Source organism: Ochotona princeps, chromosome 8 (assembly GCF_030435755.1).
Source record: "Ochotona princeps isolate mOchPri1 chromosome 8, mOchPri1.hap1, whole genome shotgun sequence".
In the NCBI taxonomy this organism is placed as follows: Eukaryota; Metazoa; Chordata; class Mammalia; order Lagomorpha; family Ochotonidae; genus Ochotona; species Ochotona princeps.
In genome coordinates this window covers 66,481,167-66,507,251 of record NC_080839.1, presented here as the reverse complement: position 1 = coordinate 66,507,251, position 26,085 = coordinate 66,481,167, and the positions used below count along the sequence as shown (strand labels likewise).

Below are 26,085 nucleotides of genomic sequence, written 5' to 3'. Positions count from 1 at the left end.
GTATGTTCTCACCCCAGTCTAGACTCTTGCTTATTCCCAAGGCAGTCCCATGGCCCCTCTGTGGGCTCTGAGGTCCTCCCGTTTGCAGTGAGGGCAGCTGTTCCTTGACCTTGGCCCTGGGCTGCTCCTGATGGTAACTTATTCCTTAGTGAGTGGCCATGTGTGACCTGAGGCAGGGAGCAGCAGTAGCAGTGTGGGGCACATGCATCCACTTTGATCCTCAGGATTCCTCATTCCACAGGAAGAGTAAAACAGCTTACTGGTGACCTGGCCCACTGGCCCGCTGGCCTGCAGGCTGCTGGAAGGGTGGGAGCAGGAGCACCCAGGGTATGTCTGTCTACCTGGCTCACTCCTGCAGGTGACCACCCTTAGTATCCTCAGTGTACTGTGCCTTGTTGCTTATGTGCCATGTACAGTGCTGCATTCAAACAGGCAAACTCCTTTTAGGATTGCTCAAGTTCATGATGGTGCAAAAGCAACACACTCTTGAGGGAAGCTGCCCTTTAGAGTTCAAATCTCGTAGATGGCCTGATCCCTCTGTGTTCCACTGAGTCCCAGCAACCCCCCAGAAAACCCTGCCAACAGGAGGAAAGACAGGTGGTATTCCACGGCACCTGGTGCCACGCGGTTGAGCTACTGGGCAGGCTGAGTACGTGGAGCATGTTTGACCTTCTGGGCGGGCTTAGGGGGGAGGTTCCTGGTACATAACCTTGTTTTACCTCAAGAAACATAGAGGTCAATCATGAACGGGGAACGTGTGTACACGGTCGCGACAGTCACAGAGTAGATGGGGAGAGCATCCCTGACCATGTCCTGGCTCTTTTCAGGAATGCTGTGCGCCCTACCTCCTGGTAAGCTGAGCTCCTTTGTGGGAGGACCCTCGGGAAGCTAGCTTCCTCCCACCCCCTTACACACATTCACACACTCACACACAACCCTGTTCCTGCATACGTGCACACCCTGTGGGTGCCAGGACTGCAATTTCTTTGTGCATTTTTATATCTTTTCCATGTCTGGATTTGGCTCCCCTGAGAGACTGTAAACTTCCAAAGAACTCCAGTGTCGTCTTTTATACAAGTGTGCATTTTGTTAAAAAAAGAAATTTTTTTTAAGTCAACTTGGTAAGATGTTTATGCCCAGTATGTTCTGTTATGGACTTGAGGGTCCAGACCGTGGCTCTACAGGATGGTCTGGCAGGCCTTGCCCAGCCCCACTGAGACTGCCCCTTCGCATGAATCGTGTTCTGTGTCTCCAGGACACCCTGCCCTGTTCAATGGGACAGGAATCATTGCAGTAGCTGGCCTACGGATGAGAGGCAGGATTTCTCTGAAGCTTCCAGACTTTGCTTCTAGGGCCTCACCCTTATGGAGACACTGCAGAACCGCAACTGAAAATACAAGTGTGGGGTGCGGCATTTTCCTGTCACTGGGGACTCCTGGGGAAGTGGTACACTTGCTGGCGGCATGGGGGGATCCTCACGCCAGAGCCGGAGCCCCTTCCATGCACTGCCCCCGGCTGAATGCTGCCGCAGTGGACACCTTGAGAAATGGAAGCTGGCGGGCCTGACTCACAGCCAGAACATGGCTCCAATTAAGCCAGAGAGACACGATTTATGGCCCTTATGTTTCCATTCCAGGCAGTGCCTTGCAAAGGTCGGTTTCTGCGAGCGTTTGTTAAAAAAAAAGCAAGTTCATTAAATAAGAGGGATTTTGGTATCTTGTTTTTTCCTTCCAAGAAAACTTGGGCCTGTTAGTAAGTAATTTCCAGTTAGCGAGCTCTGGCGCTTTGCGTTTCAGCTGTCGTGACTTCAGAGGGGAGAATACTTGGGACTGCGTCTGAGGTGGAGACGATGTGAGGCCGGAGAGTGGGCCCTATGCTGGGGACCCCACGTCTTCTGGCTAGCTAGACAAATTAGGGGCTAGGCCAGCTTTGAAGTCTATGGGGGCACCGAAGGGTCTCCTGGTTAGTGGTTTCTGTTTGCGTTAGGAGCTTGTAACCCCTGAGTCATCTTTCGAAATGCAAATTGGATTGAATCAGTTCTTGTGTGAACTCTACTGGCTGTGTCTTGCCTGAGGAGAAAGTCAAAGTCCTCAAGTTCAGGGTTAGATCCTTTATGTTGTGTCTGCTTCCTAGCTCCTGGCCCCCTCCACCACCACCACCGCCACTCCCCTCTGTCTTGGCCCCTGGTGGTGGTGATTTAGTGGATTACATTGTAGGGTGAGCTTAGATCAGACTACAGCCATGCATGTCCTCTTTATTTCACATACTAATCGTTTTTCAAAGAATTTTATTATTATGCTCAAGAGGGTGGATTTTAGTTAAGCCAATACCGCCCCCTCCAACAGACTCTATTGAAATTTGTCTATGAAATGCAAGGTCTTGATGTTTTGTATAGCCTTGATATACATACAAAATCCTGATTTTCTTTTAAATGATACAGATTATACATTTTAAAGTAGTTATTTAGTCAGCTTTCTCTGTTTCCTTGCATAATCATATCAGAAAACGAAATAATGACTTTGTTATTTCATTTGCACAATCTCTTATGACTATTGAATGCACTGCTGGGTTTTGCTATAATTTTTGCTATCTCTCTGTTTTTGCATTTTTCTATCTGCTTGCTTGCCCTGATCTCTTGCATAGGAAATAAGGGGTTGGGTTTTTTTTTTGAGTGGGGTAATGCTTATTTATTTTCTCTAATTGAGGTGGAGAAGAGAGAACTGCTTGTTCACTCCCCACATGCCTGCAACAGCCAGGGCTGGGTCGGGCCAGTCAGCAGCAGGAGCACCAGCCTTCCCCTTGGCACATGGTATTAATGCCCAAAAGCCTTTTCATTAGAGAGGGCTGAGGGCCTTATGTTCAATTGGAGAACTGTAGAAGAGTCACAAAGGCATGTTTATTTTTTCTCATGTCTGCAGCCCATCTGCAGTTGGTTTGTTCTCCGAAGACAAAATTTGTGGGGACTTTGCTAAGGCCAAGGTATGTCTTCTCGCTCCTGGTTCCTTCTGGTGGAGCCAACGGCAGCAAACACTGCCTGGCTTAGGTTTTATGTAATCAGCTTCAGTCTCTTATGTAATCAATAACAACATTTTGGTTCCTCCCTCAAATTGGACCACTTAGATAGTCCACGGCCTCTTGAGATCAATTTATAAGGCTCTATAAAAAGGTTAACTAAAAATATGCTTTATGAATGCTGGGTATTATAATTTGAAGTTACATTTCAGATCTAAAACAGCGTTTTTCACCTAAAACGGACTTTGTGTTAGAATTCCAGTTCTGCTGGCTGCCCCCTTCATGATAAGGTTAGTTCTTTGGCTCTCTCCCCAGCCCCCGTGTGATCTGAACGGTATCTCCTCCACATCCTGTTGCTGAACCCTCAACCCCAAGTTCTCCTCTTGCAGCTGTTTTTAGAGACAGGGTCCCGGAAGAGGTGGAGAAGGTGAAACAAGGGGCGATGAGCAGGTCTGAATCCAGCCTGACCGGTTCCCTGACAACACGGGTATACACAGAAAGACCACAGATTGTGGGCACAGAAAACACGACGTATGTGGGCACACCAGGAAGGTGGCTGACCTCCCACAAGCCAAGGCGAGAGACTGCAGAAGGACCAGGTCCTGCCAACACATCTTGGGCTTTGGCTTCTAGACCTGTGAGAAAACAGATTTGCATTGTTTCTCCAGGCAACCGTCGGGCCTGTTACACAGGGTGCTCCTTCCACACAGATTCCCCGGATCTGACAGCACCAAGCTTCCTCCTCATTTTAGTACTTGGAGACGCAGAGGCAGGGAGGACCCCAGGCCCCAGGGCCTCAGCGCAGACCCCTACGATAGTCCCCTGAGAGCTCTAGGACCTGTACCTGGACCCTGAACAGGTGCAGGTGAAGGATGTGTTCCAGAAGCCGTGGAGCAGTGGTTTGGACCCTGCTCAAGGGAGCTCTTTCTCTTTGCAGTGGATCTAAACCAACATTTACGGTTGAAATCTGAAAGCCTTCCTCTAGTAACAGCGTGTGAGGCATGCGTCTGGCACCCCGGGAGAGGAGAAACCTGGGCCGCGCCAGCTCTGCGGCTTCCCGGCGAGTTGCGCCGTGTAAATGCTCGCCTTGCGCTTTCTTGTGCCTGCCACACCGAACACGGCAGCCTGAAGGCAGCTTGATCGCTGCTGTGGGAATTTTTGACAGCTTATTTATGAGTATTAGAATTCTGGAGCCTTCCCCGCCAAAAAAGCAGGCGGGGGAGTTGGGGGCGTGGGCAGAGAGGCTTGCTTCTTGACTTTGAAAATCCCCCAAGGATGGCAGCTGCAGGCCAGTCTTCCACAGGCTGGGGACTGGGTGCTGCTTTCCTTGTGTGCCAGGCTGGTTTGAAACGTGCTGATGGGGTCCTGCCAGGAGGGCAAGCAGCAGGGTCATTCCAGGTCATGCAGGCTGCCACAGATGCAAGCGCAGGCGGAAGGCAGCAGGGCCAATGTCTCTAGGTGTGTCCCCAGAGTCTTCCCCAGGCATTGGGTTCTGTGATGCCTGAGAGGAGTATGTAGCAAGCTCCCTTAGGGGATGTCTGATCCGCCGGCAGACTTCACTTCGGTGGCAGAGGAGTGGCCAGGTCTCTGGATTGGGGAGTGATGAAGGCAGTCTTTTCCTGTTGGAAGTGGTTGCTGTGAGCTGCAGCGACCTGGGCGAAAGCTATTGGGCATTCATTCTTTTCTTCGTTTTCTTCTGGTTTAGTTGCTTAACCACTTCTCTGTGTTTCTGACCTCTGCCCCAGCCAGGAGTCCTGATGTGTGGTACAAGTTCATTGGGTCCCATGAAGTCATACCCCCTCCCAGCTCCATGCTCCCCAAAGTGGGGGCTGTGGTGTCCTGCTGCTGTGAGATGGCCAATGAGAATTCCTGGTGCAACACCAGCCCAAGGGCCTTGTAGTCAGCTGAATGGCCCCCTTCTTAGGTGGAATTACCTGTGCACAAGGAAGATAGAGAAAGTCAAGGCTTCCCGCTCCTGGGAGGACCACAGGGTCAACATGGGAACAGCTGTTCCCCAGGCTGGAGTAGATGTGCAGGTGGTTGGTGGTGCCCTGGACAGGGTCCATTTGTGTTGTTCACACAGCAGACCCTGCAGATCTGCTCAGCTCCTTGTGGAGTACCTGCAGCTACAACAGCATCTCCTTTTGCTGGGAAGTCAGTGTTTGCAGCTTTAAGGGTCATATCATTGCTGTCAGGACTACTCAACTCTGGCAGGTAATGCATTGGCCCGTAGGCATGGCTTAGTTCCAAAAATACTTTTATTGACAAAAACAGGCATCTGGCTGGACTTGGCCCATGGTCTGTGATGAGCTGGCCTCTGGGCTAGAGACCCAGGGTCATGCACATGTGGATATGGTATGTCTATATGAGCTTATGTTCTAAGGAAGGCAGAAATTAATCATATTATCACGAACACAAGTTATAATTATGATACTTATTCTCATAGTTCTATAGCTTAAGAGCTGTGCTATTATCTCAAGTCGGGGAAGGTTCCCGTAAGAATCGGTGCTGATTGGGATTGGAATTACCATTAGCCAGGTAGAGAGAGAAGAAAGCACATGGGGCAAGACCCTGTGGCTTGAGAATGGGGCATCCCAGGGACTGGGGAAAGCCGGTGGGTGTAGTGCAGGGAAGAACAGAAAGAGAAGTAAGAGGATTCAGGAGGTGGAAGTGCTGGCCAGTCCTCAGGCCATATGGGGCCACTGATCTTTGTCTGAGAATAATGCGGGAAGGCTCAAAACAGAGAAGAAACAAGATCAGATTTGCATTTGGGGGGGGAAAAATCTGGCTGCAACTCCAGAACAGATTGGGAAAGAGCAAGTAAGGATTCAGGGAGACCAAGTGAAAGAATGACTGGAAGAGAGGAAAGTGGCAGATGAGGTGGAGAGCTGATGGAGAGCAGAAGCGTGTCATGTCAGAGCATCCGTGAGGGCACGGAGCATGAGGCCCACAGACAGGGTCGCTCCCCGGAGCTGGGTGGTATGCCCAGGTGCTTGAGTGGCTGTTGTTGGGACAGGAAGCACTGGGAATATCAGGCTTCTTGGATTTGTTCAAATCAGAGGAAGGGATGTCAGGTGAATGGGTGAGCCAGAGAGAAGGTGTGGCTGGAGACAGTATGTTGGCAGGGAGTCATGAGCAGGTAGGATTGAAAAAAGGAAGGGTGCCCAGGAAAACAGCCTGAAGGAGCTCTACTATTTAATGGCCAGGGAGAGATGGGGGTTCCTGCCATTAGAGGGAGAAATGAAATGGTGACCAGTGAGATGGCAGGGCTATTGGATATTGTCTGGTGATAGAAGCCAAGAGAAGGAATTATTTGGAGCAAGGTTTGCACTTAGCCTGGCTGCACAGGCACAGTGGGTCTGGGGCCTTCAGAGCCCATTCTGCCTGGCCAGCATACCCAGCACAGTTGGGTGGCATCCAGGCCACAGCAGCTGTTGAAGATCTCAGCCTTCAGCCCCGCTTTCAAGGGACATTCCTTCTGTTGGAGGCCTCCAGACTTGCAAACAAGATGAAGTGTGGACACTGCACATTGGATTTGGCAAGAGAACTTTAGGTAGAGCAGCAGGCTGAGGAGTGAATGCAAGGTGAGGGGTTGGGCGGGGCACCCAGGCAACACTCTTTCAGAAGTTTTTCATAGTGATACAGAGGAGCTGAGGAGGATTAGTGCAAGGGGAGCTGGAAGATATTGAAATGAGAGGTACTTGTTTATTCAACACATCTACTGTGTATTCATCTAGCAAACTCATCCTTCTATTCACTATTACATTCAATATGTCTGTCTCATGTTGGAGTGGAATTTTTGTCATGAGCTCAGAATTCATTCTGTCTCATTCCCTTCTTTCCTTGTCAACAGGCATTTGCTGAGCACATACTGTTTGCCAAGCACTGGACTGGGTCCCAGTAATGCAGTCATCAATAAGTTAAAACTTCAGTGTTCAAAGGTTTCATCTAGTACAGAGTTCTCAGCGGAAGGCTGTGTTGTTTCCTTCCTCACACTGGGGGACACTGGGCGATATCTGGAGATGTTTGCGATTGGAGAAGGGGCATTATGGGCATCTGGTGGGTAGAAGCCAGAAATGCTAATTCTGTTGCAGCCTCCACAACAAAGAATGATCCAAGCCCACACCCGAGCAGGTGAAGAGTGACTTGATAAATGTGTGCATATGGCAATTTCAGGAGCTCAGAGTGCGGCCACTTGGACACACACTGCGGAGCTGGCCAGGCAGAAGATGAGGGACAGACAGGACAGGTGGAGGCCGCAGGTGTGGGAAGGCCTGGCAGTGGGAGGGGATGTGGTCCAAGCGCAGGAGCATCCGCAGTTCAGAGTGGCGGCATCGTGGCTGGTCATGGCAGGAGTCACGAGATTAGGTCTGTGGGTGTCAGGATCACGCCAGGTGGCAGGCACTTCAGCTCTTCATCAGCGAGTAAGCCGGATTTCACATGAGACACCAGATTGGTGTCTCAGGAAGACTGCATGAGAGGCAGGCAAGATCGAGTGGTAGTCATTCACGTTTATCCAGAAACCCTACTGTGTTTGGGTGCTTTTTGGAGTACTTTCACCCCATTGAATCCCCAACAGACCAAGCATGAAAGTATCTCTGCAATTCACATTTTACAGCCCAAAACGGCTGAGCCAGAAGGATTGTGGAACTTGTTTAAGCTCTGAAGGCTGGTAATGGGGCACTAGGACCCATCTCTGGGCTGGGCTCATCAACAAGCGTGAGATAGCCCCGGGACCGAACTCAAGCATGCACAGGAACTCAATTCATAATTTATATATTCTTCCACTTCCTGTGGCTCTGCCAAAAATTCTGTACTTCCAACCTTAAAGAGTGCAGCCCCGAGGTAGCTGCTTTTGTTCTTTCTGGGTGGGAGTGCTCTCCCGCCAAAATCCCCTCCCCACCAGCAACAGGGACACAAACCTACTGACAAAGGTGAGTTGGTGGAAGAAACTGAAGCTACCATTGGCTGAGATGTCCAGGTGGAGCTGGTGGCCTGTCAGAATCCTGCACTTCGAGGCACCCTCCCCTACTTCCCCATAAGAATACCTCACCCCTTCTCCACCACACATACTCCTTCTTCTTTAGCTTTGCCGGGGGGAGAGGTGGGGGATCAATAAATTTTCTTTGCAAGACTAAGAAAATGTCAGCTAGGTCTTGGCATACAAAGCCACGTCTCTCCACAGTGTAGGTTCTGCCATCCAGGGTTCATCACCACAGTTCTCTCTCCTGTTAGGAAGCCCTGATTGCATGTGACCGCCCCAAGCCCACTTTGTTCAGCACCGACCAGCCTGATGCCCTAAAGAATTAGAGAATGAGTTTGTAGGTGGGCGAGAGGGCACAGAGTTTGGCCTGAAATTCAGCTGATGGGGAGGCAGAGAAGGAGATGTATGAGGTCACTGACATGTGGGCCAGAAGTAGACTTTTGCTGGTGGACCTCACCTGTGCTCCTCCTGCTTGGAAAGAAGAGTCAGGACACATTTCCATATTCATCTCAGTGTTTGTGTAAATGAGTCCTAGTCTTCTCTAAGCGGCAGCATTCTGGCAGGGCGCAGGGACTGCTCCTGGTCTGCAGTGGGGAGCTTCCTTCTGTAGAAAAGGCAGTCAAGGCCCTTTGAGCTTGATTGTCACTGCTGAGGTCACAGCCTCAAATGACCCCATCTGCTGGAGAGGAGCCCCAGACCACAGCCTGTGTCCCTGGGGAGTCCGTGGCAAGAGCCAGTTCTGATTCTCTAGGCGTTCTACTGTGTCTCTCTTCTTTACAACACCCTTGACTAAGACAAAGCATTCTTTGGGTTCAGCTTTCTCACCTGCAAAATGGATGGTTGGATCAGACACTCACAAGTGTCCCTCATGCCTCTGACCTGTGGGTGAAGTGAGGCCTTTGCCCGCATGGTCAATGCCCATCGACAGTGCTGAGATGACTCCTCATGCCTGGATATTAGGCCAGACCCTCGCTTTCCCAAAGAAGGTGCCTGCCCCCGTATATCTAGCAACCCAGAGTATGTGCAGTGTTTTGGAATGTAGATGCCACCAAGAACTGTTTACCAACAGTAGTAACTAGTCAGCTATACATGTTAAATCAACAAGTCTCTAAAATGTTGATTTGGACATATTTTTCACATGCAAGAAAAAAATACAAGGAAAAAAATGTATGGGACAGGCATCTGGGTGCGTGGCTGCGATGCCATGTTAGCTGCCCATGTTGCGTCAAGGCTCCTGCTCGAGGTTCCTGCTAATGTGCACCCTTGGAGACAGCAGTGAGGGCTCAAGCACTTGGTGCCTTGCCACCTGCAAGGGAGGCCCCTGGTTTCAGCCTTATCCTAGCCCTGGCTGTAGCAGGCATTTGGGGAGTAAACCGGCAGATGTGGAAAAATGACATCTATCTATGTGTATCTATCTCCTCTCTCTAGATCTGCTTTCAATCTTTTTTTTTAGTTCAAATGATGTTTTTAGAAATAAGTTTGAAATCCATGCAGGTTTTCCATGAACTTGTTAAACTTCTTGCATATGATTGAATTTTGAAGGTTTTTTTTCTTTCTTTCTTTCTTTTTTTTTTTTTGGCAATAAAACACATTTAAATTCCATCACTCCTTTGATGATATTACTTTTGAACTCAAGGATCAGGCCTTTCCTGAAAATTTTATCCCAAACCCTAGGTCCCAATTTCCATACATTGAAGTCAGGGTTTGTTTGCTTGTTTGTTTTTCAATTTCTTCATTCTTATTTTTTGAAAAGATTTGTTTATTATTTTTGAAAGTCAAAGTTACACACACACACACACACACAGGTTGAGGTTGATACATTTGATCCATGAGTTCCATTATCCATCCCCAGGCGGCTGCAATGGCTAGGGAAGCGCGAGCTTCTTCCGGGTGTCTCATGTCAGTAGCAGGGTCCCAAGCTCTTGGCTCATCATCCGCTGCTCTCCCAGGCACCTGAGTGGGGAGCTGGATTGGACGTGGAGCAGCTAGGACTTGAATCAGTGCCCCTATGGGACGCTGGCATTGAGGGCAATAGCTTAACCACTACTTTTCCATGTCATCCCCTTTCAGTTGTGTGACAGGTGACTAGTTATAATGTCTTACAGCAATAAACAATTTGTTGCATTGCTTTTCAAATGATCTTTTAAAATCTGTTTACAGCAACCTCCGAACATTACAATTGTCAAGCTGTAATCCCCCAAATAATTACTATGTGTGTGTTAGCAAATAATGACTCTGTCTTCTGTTGTTGTAAAATCTATCAATGGCTCTGTGGATATATTGAAAATGAAGCAACACTCTTTGGGAAGGATTACGGGGGGTTTAATGGAAATGACCGTCCATTTGGGGTGAAATTCTCATTTTAAACTCACCAGTTTGTCCACGTGTATTGCACCTGTCCACATGCATTCTCTGCTGGCCGTGTAGTAGCCCATGTTTGGGAATGTACGCAGTATTTACAGAATTGGAGACAGTAAAAGATGCTGGTCATGACCAGATCCCCTGAGGACTGTGGCCAGTGGCTGTCCCTCTTCCCCAACACCCTGAACTGAAAGCCCTCTCTGACCACCTTCCTGCCCATTCATCGCTGGGCTTTTGTGTCGATTAATGAGTATGGAGTCATTGGGAAACGTGCACAGCGCCCCACAAAAGGAAAGAGTAATCTAATCAGACACGATTGTCCTTCCGCACCTCAGCTCTATTGCTGCTATTAATGTCCATTATCACTATATTACCTGAAATGTGTTTAACAATCCCAGTCCCTAATCAAGGTGCCTGTCCTGGAAAATGTACAGTCTCCCCACGTGGATCACACAGTGTGTTGTGCTGTTACTGTTTTACATTTTTTTTTTTTCAGATAATTGGAACCTGCTACTGCCTACTTTGCAAAGCAGTGTAGCAGGTGAAGCCCTGAGAAGCTTAGAACCCATGCTTCCATCAGGAAAATAACGCAGTTTCCATGCGAAAGTGGTTATAATCTTACTCAGTGATTGTGAGGGGCTGTGCGTGGTTGTCTGTGTTAGATTTTTCAGAGTTGGCAAATTGAATCCCATCCAAGTCATCAGAGGTTCCACATCCTGACACTTGCTGCCCAGAGCCTGTCCGGTCTTCGCTGACCAGTGGGGCAGCCCCCATGGGGCCACTGGCTCAACAGCAACAGCAACAGGAGTTGCAAATACCCCAGCTCCTGGCCGCCCCCAGGTGGTGGACCCAGAGATGCGACTGTTGCTTCTTGCCTCCCAAAGTCCCACATCCACTTTGGGGCAATCCAGGTCGGCCTCATCCATTCACCTGTCTTGTTCCCCTCCAACTTCCTCCCTGAATGCATGCAATTTCTGTCCCCAGAAATCACTAACCTCCAGTCCTCAGCCAGATAAGTGAAACTGGGACCTCTCAAACCATCCAGCCCGTTCTGTGAGGGAATTTGCGCCCACAAGTATGGGTGCTTTATGGCACCATCATCCTGAAAAATGAAAACTCTGAAGCTTGCTTTTGGTCAGGGTGGTGACAGGTTTAATTTATTTTTCCCACCTTGTCTCTTAATTATTATCACTCCATTCAAGTGAGACAAGATGATTTAATCTGGGCTGCATTTTAAAATGCCCATAATCAATGTCCTCCTTCTGCACGTGTATCCATGTGCCCTTAGATAATTTATGTATAATTTTAATAGATTTGTCAACTGCAGTTCTTCTTCATCTAAACAGGCTGCTTGCAGACAGATCACTTAATTTGCTCCTCAAAGTTATTTTTCATACATGGCTGTCACATGGCCAGCAGGTAGCAGATGATCCCGTTGCAAAACATTTTCGATCTAGCATCCTTCTGGGGGTAAGCAGACTCAGGGTCTCCTACCGTAGCCAGTAGTATGTGCCTCCTCCTTGCACTCACCAGGCTCGGAAACCAGGGAACAAAGTGACAGGACAGGTGCTGACATTGCAGTGCCCACAGTCCAGGTGTTGATCGAAGCCTGACCCTCCCATGGCCAAGCAGCCACACCCATTTCTGGCCCAGAAAAACAAAGACTGTTGGTGGTTCCTGCTTCAAGCCTGACTTTGCACAGTGCTGGGCAGGAGATGTGAGTAAATGCCCTAGTTCCTCCTCTCATAATGGGGCAATTTGGTTCATCCCCTGGGCAGGTCCCCATCTGGGTGGAAGCTTTTCCAGCACCCTGGATGGCCCCTGTCCTTTCTGAATGCATCCAAACCCTTGTTTCAGACTCTGCCTTGGAGGGACCCACACTGAGGCAGTTAGCCTTCTTATCAGCTCCCCGTGGATCTTTCTGGTGCTGTCATTCTCTAGGACCTGGCAAACGCCCTGACGTGTGGCCTTTCTGGCCTCCCTCTTTGTTTGATGCCTTGCAGTCCAGCCCAACAGAGCAATTATCACCCTCACATTGGCCACCTGTGCCTGTAGCTGTATAGCAAGGCGGGGGTGACCCTGCCAGCTTCCAGTGGACTTGAACATCTTGAGGGGATGGTGCTCAGTGTGGAGACCAGACACAGGGTAGAGAGTGGGAGGTGGAAAATGCAGAGTACACCCTCCAAGGGGGTCAAGGGAGACGACGTCAGAGAAGCCCCCACCCCTTACAAGGACTAACGTGTGTGCTGATGGATTACCTGCGCTGAGTAATTGCAAGGCGAACACATTGCATTCCCAGGGAAAAACATTCTCTGGATGCGGTAAACCTCGCCTCGCCGGCTTGTGACAGAGAGAGCCACATCAACGTCTTGATTTTCTCAATGGAGTGCCGTGTGTAATAACCCACAAATAGGCCTTTAAGAGGAATCTGTGTGTTCTCCTTTAATCAACCTTTAGATGCGTTCAAGCCAAGTACAATTTTATATGAATTCTAGATGATATGTAGTATTTTTATTTGCTACTTCATTGCTAAATGTTTCTTATAAAACTGAAGAGGGAAAAAACACACAGTCCCACATATCAAAGAAGAAGCAGATGGCTGAATGTGACCGTGGGAGAGAAGCAGTGAATGGAGCTGCTTCCGAACAAACGAGCTGAGGCTCCCCACCCGCCCCTGCCAGAGATGGTGTGTGCGGGAGCACGGGAGAGTTCTGCGGACGGGCAGGTACTTGTTAGCCATTAGCCACTGGCTCCCACTGCATGCCAAGTGGGCCATTAATATTCGTAAGCATCTACAGGTTTCCTCATTTTTTTTATCTTTTAAATGTGCATAGAAATGAGTATGTATTATTTATAGATGCCTTTGGATTTAGAAACATTGAGCTTGGAAAACAACATAGCAAGGAGTCTTTGGGATAATGCTCGCTGGAGAGGAGAGGAGATGGGGACAGGAAAGTCCTCTTCCTCGAGGACTTTCCTGGACACTCTCTGGTGACACAATAAACAGTGAGAAAAGCCTTCGGCCAAAAGAAAGGATGGTGGCCCCGGAGTTCCCTTTGTCCCTCCTGAGCTTGTCACTCCACCTCTCTTGCCATGGTTTCACGCCTGTCTGCGTCTGGATGCCCAGCTGTGCCAGCCTGTGGCCCTGGGATGTGGCACAGTGGTACCACCGTGCAAGGCTCAGGCCTGACACCTCAGTTCTGGTTCTGTTTGTGGCAAGTCAGTGAGGTCAGCCGCTTCCCTGCACCTGTCGAAGAGATCAGGAAGATGGAGTTGGCCTCTCAGGCTATTTTCAGCTGCTTGACCATTTCTGCATTGGCTGAGAAAAGCTGGGTACTTACAGAAATTCCTAATGATGACCGCTCTGTCTGTGCACAGAAGCAGGCTGGCTATTCTGTATGTTTAAGCGGCTAACTCCTCATCACTGGATAAAAAGTTCTGTAATCTCCCAAAGACTTCCTTCCATGTTCCCCCCCACCCCACCCCCCGAAAGTGTAGAATTGATTTAGGATCTATTCAAATAAAACAGATTTTTATTTGGGGAGGAAGCAATGCCTCCAAGACTCATATAGGGCTAGAAGAGGATTCCTAGGGGCTTGGGTTCGGAAATGAGGTGAAATGGGGATGGGAGCCATTGCAGTGTCTGCCCTCAGCCTGGACCCGGGAGGTGGGAGCAGGAAAGCTGCTGAAGGCTGAGACTGAAGTCCAAGCCACCAGCATCCCTGTGGAGGCCAGAACCCTTTGGAACCTGGAACCTGAGACAGCCATTTTTCTTTCACTTCTCTGCAAAACTGTCAGGAGGTTGAAGTCAACAGGGAAATGGGTGCCAAGGGACCTGAGCAGCTGCAGCCTGGGATGACTGGTTCAAGCCAGACCTTGCCAGTAGCTGCCCTCTTTTCCCCTGAGGCTCCCCAGCACTCCAAGAAGCACACAGGGACCATGTGGATCCAGATAGAGGACGGTTCACGGTCACCCTGAGAGCCCTGGAACTGCATCATAGGGTATCACTGAAGACCTGGGCACCAGTGTATGGGCGGGTTGGTCACCAGGGCAGCAGGACATCACAGACAAGAGACTAGACTGGGAAGGTGGAGGAAAGAGCTAGCCCTACTCTCTCTCTCTCTCTCTCTCTTTCTCTCTCTCTCTCTCTCTCTCTCTCTCTCTCTAGGTATTGCCTGGGGGTCCACACCTAGGTGGACTTAGCTCTGTTGTGAATCCCTCCGCAGTGTATGCTCTGGACGTGTTGCCCCAGGTTTGGACAGGGATCCCACTTCCCCAGGGCACTAACTGGGAGGCCTGGCTACCTGGTGCTTTCTCTGACGCCCCAAGACTCCAGTCATGTCTAGTTTAAACCTAACAAGCTGGGCCCCTGGGGTGTCCAGGTGAATCCAGAGCAGAATTTGTCCACCTATGAGTCAGTGTTTCAAAGGGCCAGCCCCTCTGCCCTCCTCCCTGTCCTGAGACCAGCAAGGTGGCAGGAGTGGAGTCCCATAGATGGAGCAGGTGCTGTGAGTCCCCTCTTGCCTGTGGCACTTGGAGACCTGGTTGGTGTAGGATCCGCAAAGAGAGGGAAGTAAAGCTGTGCCTAATCCAGCTCAGTGGAGCCAGCAGCTGGCCTGCTGGTGAGTCGGTGCTGGCATCCGTCCAGCCTCTCCCAGGTCCACAAGGCTATCTACGGAGGGAAAGGAGATGCAGAGATGCTCCAGGCAAACAGGAGCATCCTCATGAACAGCTTCAATTTATGAGTCTGAAGGAGAGGCAACATCTGGGAACGAATTATTGCAATTTAAAGGGAGGGCGCAGGCCTGTTTCTAAGACTGAAATCCAGAAGCAGTGTCTGACTTTTTTTTTTTAATTTGTTTGTATTCCAATCACGAAACTATGATGTGAGCATCTTCCAAATGTTCGAAGGGAAGTGGAGAAAACGAGGTGAAGCTCGCTGGCATATTCCCTCTCTGAACTGAGATTTCCAGAACACCTATGACAAGCAGGTGTGTGCTTTCTGCTGGCCTCTGAAACACCCTCCTTGGGTGACACAGCCTGGTCACCTTGGCCTTTCTCCATCTTGCAACCTTCAGAAAACATGATGGGACGGGGTCCTAGACGAGCCTAGTGAAACATAACCCTGTAGTCATTGGTAGTAAGGAGGGGCACGAGAGCTGACAGTGCATGGTAAATCCGTGTTGCATTTTCTTTCTGAATGAACTACTACTGAAAGCATGTTTCTGATTTATGTCAGTCTGGGTTTCTAGAAAAGTCCTGGCATGGTCTAACTTAGGATGTGGTCAGGCAACAGGCACCCTGTTTTCCTTGTCTCCCCACCCCCCTGACCCCTACCCAGCATATGGACAACCTGCCCAGGTTGGTCTGAGGTCTCTCCATACCCTGGAGGGCAGAAGTGTCAGGGGAAAGTGAGGAGATGGACAAGAGCTGGGAGTGCCTGGTGACAGGCCGGGGGAACAGTCAACTTGCCTGGGTGCTTTGGGGACCTGGGTCTGCTGATGCCTCTGTGCTGGGGAGCGCTGTCACCTACTGGCTGCGGTGGATGCTGTCCCTCCGTGTCTTCCCCTGGCACCTCTTTGGAGACCCCTTCTGTCCTTGTATTAGGATCAGGCTCTATCCCATAGCCTCACTTGACCTCAATACGCCCGCCCTTGAAGGACCTGCCTCCAGATGCATCACCAGGAGGGCTAGCGGCATCCACATAGAAGTGCAGGGGAGGGGCAGCACACTCCCAGCAAGGTGCAAGGCACAGAGCCCTAACTCTGGGAGCTGAAATCGGAGTAGATCAATCTGCCTGCTTCTCTGAATGTCATGGTGTGTGGTGGGTGGGGTGGAGCGGGGAGGAGGAGGAATTGGGTTTTATCGATGGGTACAAGTGGCGGTGCCTGGGAGAAGGATCTAGAAGTAGTAGATTTGGAGGAAAGTCAATTAGCACAGCAGTCCCAGTGCGGAGGAGGATCACCCCAAGGGAGTGGAAGTGGGTTCCTAGGGTTGGGAGGGAGGGATGGTGAAAAGCTCTTAACCATTAGAGTGGTCGGTGCCCTCCAAAGCTCTCCGACAACATCTCACCCCTGAGAATTTAATTTCTTCTGCGAGAGGGAATTTAAGTGTAATTTAGTTTTTCTTTTTGTGGAGGTTGGGGGCAGGGGGGAAGAATGAAAGAAAAGTTTTCAGTGAGACCGAGTTAATAGTAATGGAACAGCCAGGCTAGTTACTTTCCTTTTGATGGAGGGCCTGGGTGGCTCGGAGGTAAGGACAGTTAGGGACTTCTGCGCAAGGAGGGGCGTGGTCACTTGGTGTTCCAACCCCTCCAGGACATCTGGAGGCTGCTGGGAAGGTGGCGGGCAGCTGGATGACTAATGAGAGCCACGGCACGGAAGTAACAAGTCAGCTGTAATTGTCTCCTTGATGGGGACCCTAGAGGCAAGGCAGGAACTGAGAGTCCAGAACAATGACACGGAATGGGCAGACACACAGGTCCTGTCCTGCTGCCCTCACTGCCCCTGGCCTCCATTTGCCCTTCAGTAAAGTAAGCATTCTCAAAGCAGTCAGCCTGTAACTTTGCTGGAAGAGGTGACAGAGCAGACAGAAGTGAGCTGGGCTTTGTGTAGTGTCTTTTTCCCTTGGGCACAATGGGCTCCACAGACACCTCCAGCCACCGGCTGACTTGGACCTGCCCATGGGATCACTTGCCTGTTACTACCTTTCTAACCTCGAGGGCAAGTGGTGGGTCTCAGCAGGGCTAATCTGGGCTCCTGAAGGAAACAGGGACATGTGCCAGGTGCTAAGTAGACTCTTACAACCTGCTGCATCTTCCGCCTCTTTCTTCTGTTAAAAGCAGTGCCTTCTGGACCCCCAGGGCTGTCAGGACCTTGATGGATAAACCTTGTGGGAAGCATTCATTTTGAGGTGGGAGGGATGCCTGCAAGCTTGGAGGCCTTGGTGTTCTGACTTCTTTGGGGGAGGAGGGAGCAGTGGGAAAAACTTTTCCTGGAAACCACTTGGAGCAGATTTTTGAGCCAGGAAATCCCTCACCTGGGCTGCAGGGAGGCTGAGCTTGGAACTCATCTGCCCTTTCACCTTTACAGCCTCCAGTTCCTGCACTTTTGTTTGTTTCTGGAAGAAAGATGATCCTGTTCCCTGCTTACTGACGGGACTGTAATTGGGGATCACAGCCTAGACCCAAGCAAAGATGTTTTCTGATTCTGCCACAAACTGGAGACTCCCTGATTGGTTTCTGCTCTCCGTTGGCAATTTCTCCACAAGCAAAACTACTGTCTTTTATAGAGAAGTAAGAAATCTGGAGGCCCTTATCTATAATTCTGCTGGCTATCAGTTGGGTTCATGTTGGGAGCCATCCCTACTTACAGACTTAAGTGGATCCTGGCCTTTCCCTGTGTGTTTCATCTTGGAGAGCGTTGAGCCCAAATAGATCATTCTGGGGTCTTGCTCTCTTACTGGTCTTCATGCCTTGCCGGAGTCCATCAGCATCTCTTAAGTAATTCAGGAAGATCAAAGTCATGACCAATTACCTACTATGTGTTTTTCAGTAAATTAGAAAGCCCCCCTAGCCTTTGGCTTTTCCGTTTCATTCTTCTAAAGACTGTAAGCTTTGCTTTGATGAAGAAATTAATAGGAGAAAGGGACATTTTGACCAGCAATGCCACGAATGAAGTCGGAGGTCGTGTCACCCTCTCACCTGGAAGTAGAAAACCAGACCTATCTTCCTGTGATTTTATTTGTTTCATTCCTAGATTTTATATTCCCAGGCAAGGTTTTTACAATGGAAACTTCAGGTTTTACTATGTTAACTTGGGAACAGAATTATTACTAGATATCGAATTGTTGTCATTCAGAATCACTTTAAAGGCCATGCATCTCATTAGAGTGGAATGTGTTTAGCTGCATGGGTGTAGTTTGTAGGCCTCCAAAAAAGGACAGTTCTACACCACCACTTGATGCGTGCAATAGACCAGAGTCCCAAATACAAGATTGCATCCATTCCCAGGAGTCCCCTGAGCTGATTGCACAGAGGAGAGGTTGGAGGGGAGGAAAAGGATTAAGAAAGAACAGATGTGTGAAAGTAGACCAAGCCACTGGGACAAAGACTAGCAGGGAATGTGAGCAGAGAGCAGTGAGATACTCCTGAGGGATTGGTTTGTGGCTTAGAAGGGCCAGGATGCTGTGGGGCAGGTGCTCCTCGCCCTGGGGACTCCATATTGTTCTGGTGCACCAGGCTCTTTGGTTAGGGAAACAGGCCTTCTTGGGAGTTAAGTTATTTAGCAGGTGTCACAAAACCAAGTGGCAATGCTAGAATTAGGACATGGCTGTGTCTGATTCCAAAGTCCTGTTTTTAACCATCTCTCTGGATGTGTCTGTTTCAGTCTTGAAAGGAAATAGTTGTATTCCAATATGTAGTTGGAAGAGAGCTAAATAAAAGGCCTGCTCAACAAGGCATAGACATAGTATGAAGAGCCCACAATTGTATAGTAGCCAGGACTAATAATAGGGATGGGAATAATTATTGCCTGTGAGTTCAAGGGGCAAGAGGAGGGAGACTGTGCTGGATCCCAGAGATAGAAAACCATGATGGACGACCTTCAGCTGGAAGGACACAGCCCATGGAAACAGGGCAGAAAGGAAGGGAAATTGAGGAACAAACACCTGGCTCCCACAGTTCCCCAACCTTCCACTCCTACCTGGGTTGGCTGAACCTTGCCAGAGGGCAGAGCAACTCAGAGCTTGAATGATGCCCTCCGCACAGGTCTTATGCTCCTGCCAGGGCACAGCAGAGAGTGGGAACACAGTCAAGTCAGGACCTTTGCATTAGCACATTAGGGAAAAATCCCCAAGAACTCAGCCATGAATGAGATGTAATTTTTTTTCTCAAGGCCATTTGCACAAGTCCCTTGGAAGTGGCCTCTGGGGAGTAGGAAGGGCAGGGCTTTTGTAGGCAGAAGAGTGGATAAGCAGCTCTGTGCTTCCTTCCCCTGCTGTCCCTCCAAGCTCTAGTCTGTGCTGTATTTGACCAGCACAGCACAGCCTGGTCGACCCCTCTGAGAGGCGGGGTTAGCTGGCTGCAAAGGAGTCAGCCATCTGCAATGAGAAGAAAGCAAGCAGATTAGCCTGGCATTGACCTCTGAGAGTTTTGCCTGGAGAGACTTGAGAGTTCCTTCCCAAGCGCAGTCCCTGGGATCTCAGGACGTTGCTGCATGAGGGCAGTGGCCTGGGGACGGCCCTGTCGGGCCTGATCTCCCCTGGCCCAGGATCTCCCAGGACCAGCCACAGTGGCTTCTCCTTGCTGATCCCTCTGCACTGATGCTTCCGTCTGCTCAGAAACACGCTGCCTCACCTCCCTGCCTGCCCTCCTCTCCCGCAGGCATGCGCAGGTGCCATCACCCTGTAGACTGACTCTGCTGCCCTTTGGAATCTGCCCCATAGCCCCTTGTAGCCCCAGCCAGCCATCCCCCCTGCCCCCCGCCCCCGCAACACAGATATAGCCCTAGTTCTCTTCTGACAGTAGCACCTACAGCTTTCTAATGCACTCTGCCATTTTCCCTTTGTCCTTAGGCCTGGGCTTTCCACCTGCTAGAATGTAAGCTTCATGAGGATAGGGCTTTGTTTGGTTTTGTTCACCACGTGAACCTGCAGCGGCTGTGATACTGCCTGATGCACATAGACACTCGAGAAATCTCCATTAAGTGAACGACCAAAGGTCTTCTAGCCCTATCTACACTTACATCACCGACTGAACTGCTTTCCCAGAGACACATGGATCCAGCTGTGATTCCCCCCAACCCTCCCACACCCGAGCATGGCCAGTACCTAGTGGCCAAAGCGGTAGATGTGCCCTTGGGCTCTGCATGAACCCGGTGGAGGTGTTCTCATTACTCCGGCTCAGTGTCAGAATTCCATGGTGACCATGGCGTCCTCTGCTCCCCCCACAGGCGTTATTTCTTCATCATTAAGGGAACACTCCATCTTTGGGAAAAATAAAATGTTTGCCAGCTCCAGCTTTCCGATGGTCAGTTGATGTGGCGCATGGGCATCCCTGTCAGCAGTGGCTGCAAAACCTTGGGATGAGGGGAGGGGAGAGAGGAGTGTGGTGCTGTCAGGGAGCCACTCCCATGAGGTAGAATTAGTTTACAATAACTTATTCACCTGTCCGTATCCTTCCTGATGTATTCAAGCTTGCCTCTGCTGCCCAGGACTCCAGAGTACCAAGAGGGGGGAAAAAAAGAAAAATCAATTGATAATGATATATTCTGTTAAAAATATATGTATTGATCCTCTGGTAATGGTGGCCGGACAGTTTTGTAGGTGACAAAGCCACATCCCATGGTGAAGGCAGCTTTCTGGCGTGTTACCAAGGATAGGGAGGTCTGGGAGGACTCTGCTTCCCCATGGTAGTCTGTCTCTAACATATGGCAAATCTGGGGGTTTATTATTATTATACACTTGATCCTAACCAAAAGGCTGAGAAGCGATATATTATTATTATTATTATTATTATTATTATTATTATTATTATTCTCTCCAGGACCCCTCCCACCCTGTGCGTCCTGCAGGTCCTCTTGCCTGATGTCTAAGGGAAGAGGTGATTTGTTTTTGTAATTGTAGACTTTATATCCTTTACAGCACTAAAGACCAACATTCCCCAGGTTCTCCTGTTCCGCGAGTGTTTGGGAGGAAGATGGTGAATGCCCATGTTCTCACTCTTGGTCACCATGAAAGACTAGGGAATGGGGTACAGGTCGTGAAAGGGAACCAGCATCTCTCCTTGAGGGGGTTCCTGCTACCCCCTTCTCACCGTTCTCTGTGTGCCCCCTTCACAGCACAGTGACTAAGAAATTCACAGCAGAGACCAAATCCACTTGGGGTAGGAATCCTCTAGGTGCTGGAATTCACAATATTATCTTGCAGCCAAAATGTTGCCTTTTCTGCACCCCAGCCCCATCCACTCTGCCCCCCTCTCTTTTCAGGCTGTCTGGCTTCCTGGGGATGCTCGCGCTTGGCTGAGCAGCGTTGGTCATCGAGGTGTGTGCATCCTGGGCACCAATCCTGAGCTTGCCAGAGACGGGCTACGCAAGGTAGGTCTTTGCTCAAGTTGCTTGGATTCCAGACACCATGCTACTGTGACACAGCTAGCTGCCACCTCCCATACTCACTTTCAGGGAATAATTGCTGTGTCTCCAAGACCCTCATTATTGACATAGGTGAAAAGTTTTCTTTTTAGTAGATGAGGTTTGATCGATCACACTTGAAGTCAAATGATACCCAGGGCTTGGCCAAGCTGTCATGGTCTCTATCCTTCCAGAGTCAGAGAACGGCTGTGACTCTTCTTAGCTTCCCCAGGCCTAGGATTTGCTTGCTCAGGGGTCTAGATCTGAGGGTGACCAGTAGCTAGGTGGTAACCTGGAAGCCCCTCAGAATTCAGAATCCTCCTTTTGTAGTTTAACAAATTTAACTCTTGCAATATAACTTTGTATTGCTAAGTGGTATTATTAAATAGCATGAAAATATTATTTGTTTATTGTAAAGAAAAAGATTAAAAGATAATATCTAAAATTTTATAAATGATTTACAATTGTACCACTCAGAGAGAACCATTTTAGTGTGGGTTTCCAGACTCGTATGAACATACATGAAGCATGCACACACTCAATGCATGCGCATGCAGGTACACACAGTATTCTGCCATCTGCACTGTTTGGTCCCATGAAATGTAGGGAACATTTTAATATCAGTAAATAGACATCGATATCACTTTTAAAGGCTTCTTCTGCTCTGGCAATAAGAGTATGCATAGTTTACCTAGTGCCCTGTAGTAGACATGTAGCATATGCTGAAGGTTGTTTTTGTAGTCACAAATAATATAACTGACATCGTTGCCTGGGTATCCTTGAACAGTCATTTGAGTGTTTCCTGCAGGTCAACATATAGACGTCTTGGCCTAGCATTTTGATTTTAGATTCTCAGATCAGGATCAGGTAGCCATGAGCTAGTTGAGGGAAAGCAGCTAGCTTGTGAGGGCGTAAATCCGAGAAAGGAATCTTCAATGTTGCTTCAAAGCCCACCAACAGGCCAGCAATGTGCTGAAAGTGTGGGCCAGGTGGTGGTGTGAGGGAGTGGACTTGGAAGGAGGCAAATGGCTGAGCTGGGGTTCAGGCCAGTTGAAGCTGAGCCACCCCAGCCTTGTGTGTCCTGTGGCACCTGAGCCTTTAGCAATCAAAGAACCAAGGCACTTCTGCAGTCGCACTGCTGGGGCCTAGTGCTGGGCAAGCACAGGCTGCAGCAGCCCCAGGACTGCTGTGTGTCCAGCAGGGCCCCTGCGCTGCACAGCTGCCTCAGCTTCAGTTACACTCTGCTTGCCGCCATGTGCTGCTCCTTTACTGATAAGAGGACTCAGAAACAAAGGGACTGGGGATGGCCCTTCACTCTCAGAATCGAGGATCCGGGGTCTTGGACTGTAGTCATGGGAAGGGGATGGGAGGGTAGGAGCCTACCTCTAGGCTGGAGCTGGACCAGCTGCTGAAGTGGGAGATTCCAGGTACACACACACACATACATACTGTGTGTCCAATCCGCTGCCACCCCAGAGCCCAGCCCAGTGGGGTCGCCAGATGACAGACAGGTACCTGACTGGGAAATTCAGGGAAGACTATCGCACTCACCTGCTGGCACCACTGGCCCCAGCTTAGCCACCCATGTGAATTAGCCCAAGAACTGTGGAACGGCTATGTGAGCCATGACCATCAGCGGCAGGACCAGAGTTTGAGGCTGAAAACAAGATTGTGGTGCCTGGGTTTGGTGCTATGAGCTTTCCCAGAGCCTGCAGGGGGCACAGGCAGGATGGGGTGTCTGAGGCAAGATATGGAGGCTGTCCATCATAGAAGCCAGCTTCTCTGGGATGTGCGCGACACCCTGACTGAGATGGGGTGCTTTGGCAATGCGCCTTGATTCCTTGGATTCTGGCCTTTAGCTTGGGGCCATGTGGGAGCCTGGGGCTTTTGTTTACGTTTGTCCTTGTCAAGCAGAAGTTTAGAGTGAGGAGGGACCCTGCCACTTGACCACCTCCTGATTCTGTGTCCTGGCCTCTCCCCCATCACCACTGGTGACCTGTGGACATTGGTGTCTATTCGGGAATGGGGACCAGCTTCCTTGCCAGAGAATGGGTTGGTTCGGAAGCAAAGCAGGAGGCCTGCTCTCCGCTCTACTGTGGTTTGATGGAAAAGTCCCCTCAAATGTAAGCTCTGGGTCAAAGTCATTTCTCTCCTAAGGTCACTGGTATATTCTCAGGGCCTGGATCAATGCTTGGCATTACACCAGTTGTCAGGGAATATTTATTGGGCAATTGAGAGTCATTCTTCTGTAGTACTTTGTACGAATTTCTCTTGCCTTTGTCACAAAGCATTGCTAAGACCGTGTCCAGATGCTCAGCTGCCCACTGGACTTGGAAGCTCCTCGTGGGCAGAACCTGAGTCTGAGCTCTCTAGGTGCCACACCTAGAACCATGAACAATGTGGGAGAGATAAGTACTTGGAGGAAAAAATGAGGTTGAAGCGCACTTGGGGTCACCTGTGTGCTGGGTATTCAGTCCACAGCCCCATAGCAGATGGAGAGAAGGGAGAGAAATTGGTGACTGGAAGACAGAAAGATAGCTGTCTTCCTGGGGAGCTTTGGAATGTGAACTAATGAGGTCATCAGTGAAAGATACAAGTCTGTGGACTGAGGTCTGTGGACTGAGGTCTGTGGCCAGCCCACAAATATCTCCGTGGACAGGGCTCCGGCAGGGTCCCCGGCAGCCTCTTGGGTGTTTTTGTGAGAAAGAAAATACATCACTTCCTCGGAGCTTTCCAGCTAGTAGCAAAGTTTGCCTGCCACCAGGTCCTGATAGCCTTGGGTTGGCACAAACTCCCGGCTGCAGCATACCTGGCCCCTTGAGTAGCGCAAGGTAAGAATGGAGGCAGCCTGCTTGGGAAATCAGACTTGGTTTACAGTTAAGCTGCTTCCAGCCCTGGGGCCACCCAAGGTTCTACAGCCAGAATGAACAGTGCATGGCCTCTACCCATCCTGCCAAGAGCAAAAGTGGCGCTGCCCACATGCCTGCTGGTCCTGAGTGCTTTGCCCCCAGTGTTGGGACAAGTTGCACTGCCTTGCCTCTGCTATCTCTGCTCTCATTGCTACCTGGGCTGAGTTAGCCAGACCAGGAAGGCAGAGAAGCAGGGCATGGCTGGCTGCCATCTTGGCCTAAGGAGCACCTGGAAGCCTCCCCCAGTCCCATCTGAGCCCACAGATCCTGTGAATCCTCAGAACCCCTCCCATGGGACCTGGAACAGGAAGTCAGGGCACTGAGGCAGAAGTGGCCACAGTTCCCCATTGTGGAGTTACCAGAGGGAGGCCACTGACTGAGCTCATGATGCAAAGAGAGGGGTGAGAGGTCGGAGCTCCAACCTGCTCTCCCAGGAAGCAGAGAAAAGCAGGAAGCCTCCTCATTCTGGTTTCACCTTGCAGCTGACTTCAGAGGAAACGTTAAAGACAGCTTAAGTTCAGATTGAGGGTGAAAAACAAGCGGAGGAGCAGGAAACAGGGAAAAGGATGTTGTATGCCCGAGACCACATCTAGAAAGTTCCATACAGGAACTATAGCTGTGACCTACCTCTGACGTGGCCACCCACACTGGGAATCTCCTGGGAGAAACCCCATTGTCTGGGTCATTTCCCAGAGGGGGATCCAGGCATTTTCATATGCAGAGTCAGGACAGTGCTAACAAGCAACCAGTCTGTTGCTACCTGAGTGTGGGTCTGGGGCTGCCAGCACAGTGGCTTGAGAGAAGACTGTTCCTGTGGGGAAACTTGAGAGCCCTCTTGAAGGACAGGTTGGTGAAGGAGTCCCAATGACAGGACAGTCATGAGGTGCCCAGGACTCCTCAGCCTGCAGACATCACTTGCCAACAGTGGGTGTGTGAGGACTCTGTGGTCCCTGAACAGGACCAGGCTATCTGATGGTGTGGGGTCACATGCACTGGACCCGCAGAAAAGGAGTTGGTCCTGAGAGCTTATGGGGCAGTCAGGAAGAGGAGAGGCCTAAGGCCATGCAGGTGGAGATCCCCAGACAAGGCAGGCAAGTGAGGGTCAGGCATTCTTCGTGAGAGGCCCCTTTGCATACAGCAGCCAAACTGCTTTACTTTGGCCAGGCTGGGATGGGGGGGGGCGGTGACGTGCGAATGGGACAGGCAGTGTGGTTGTGGTTCAGGAGTCGAGCCCTAGGGAGCAGCTGAAGTGACATCGGAGAAGGATGCTGGGCAGAGAAGGATGGGAGTTCAGGCTAGCTGGCAGCACAAAACCCTCAAAGTGAGATAGATAGACCACAGGGAAAGAGGCCCCAGGCTGTTTGTTGACTGTGGGGTGGTCAGCAGGCCGATGAGCCACTGCTGGGCACCGGGCAGGGCTGACCAGCACAGGAGATGCCTGGGTGGCACCAAGGACTTGACCTGAGCAAGTATGAATCACTTTGCTGTCTGCCCTGCATGACCATTCACTGAGAGCCCTTTGTGCTTAGCCCCTGCTGGACCCTGATGGGGTCCCAATCCCCACCAGGAAGAAAACTGAAAGAGTCATGCCAGGGTTATCCTTCCTCCTGCCTACCTCAGCGCAAGAGGGCAAAAGGGACAGCCAGACGCTGGTGGTCGGGCATGCGCCTGAGCCAAGTGAATACAGCAGGCT

At 50.2% G+C, this 26,085-nt stretch overlaps 1 protein-coding gene across 1 annotated transcript in view; it reads left to right on the top strand.

The window, feature by feature from the left end:
- Nucleotides 1-26,085, top strand: part of KLHL29 (kelch like family member 29) — a 252,231-nt gene that overhangs the window by 55,455 nt on the left and 170,691 nt on the right. Inside the window, exon 2 of the mRNA XM_058668207.1 lies at nucleotides 21,343-21,450. The gene's annotated coding sequence lies outside the window, so the exon portion shown is untranslated. The remainder of the gene's footprint in view (nucleotides 1-21,342; nucleotides 21,451-26,085) is intronic.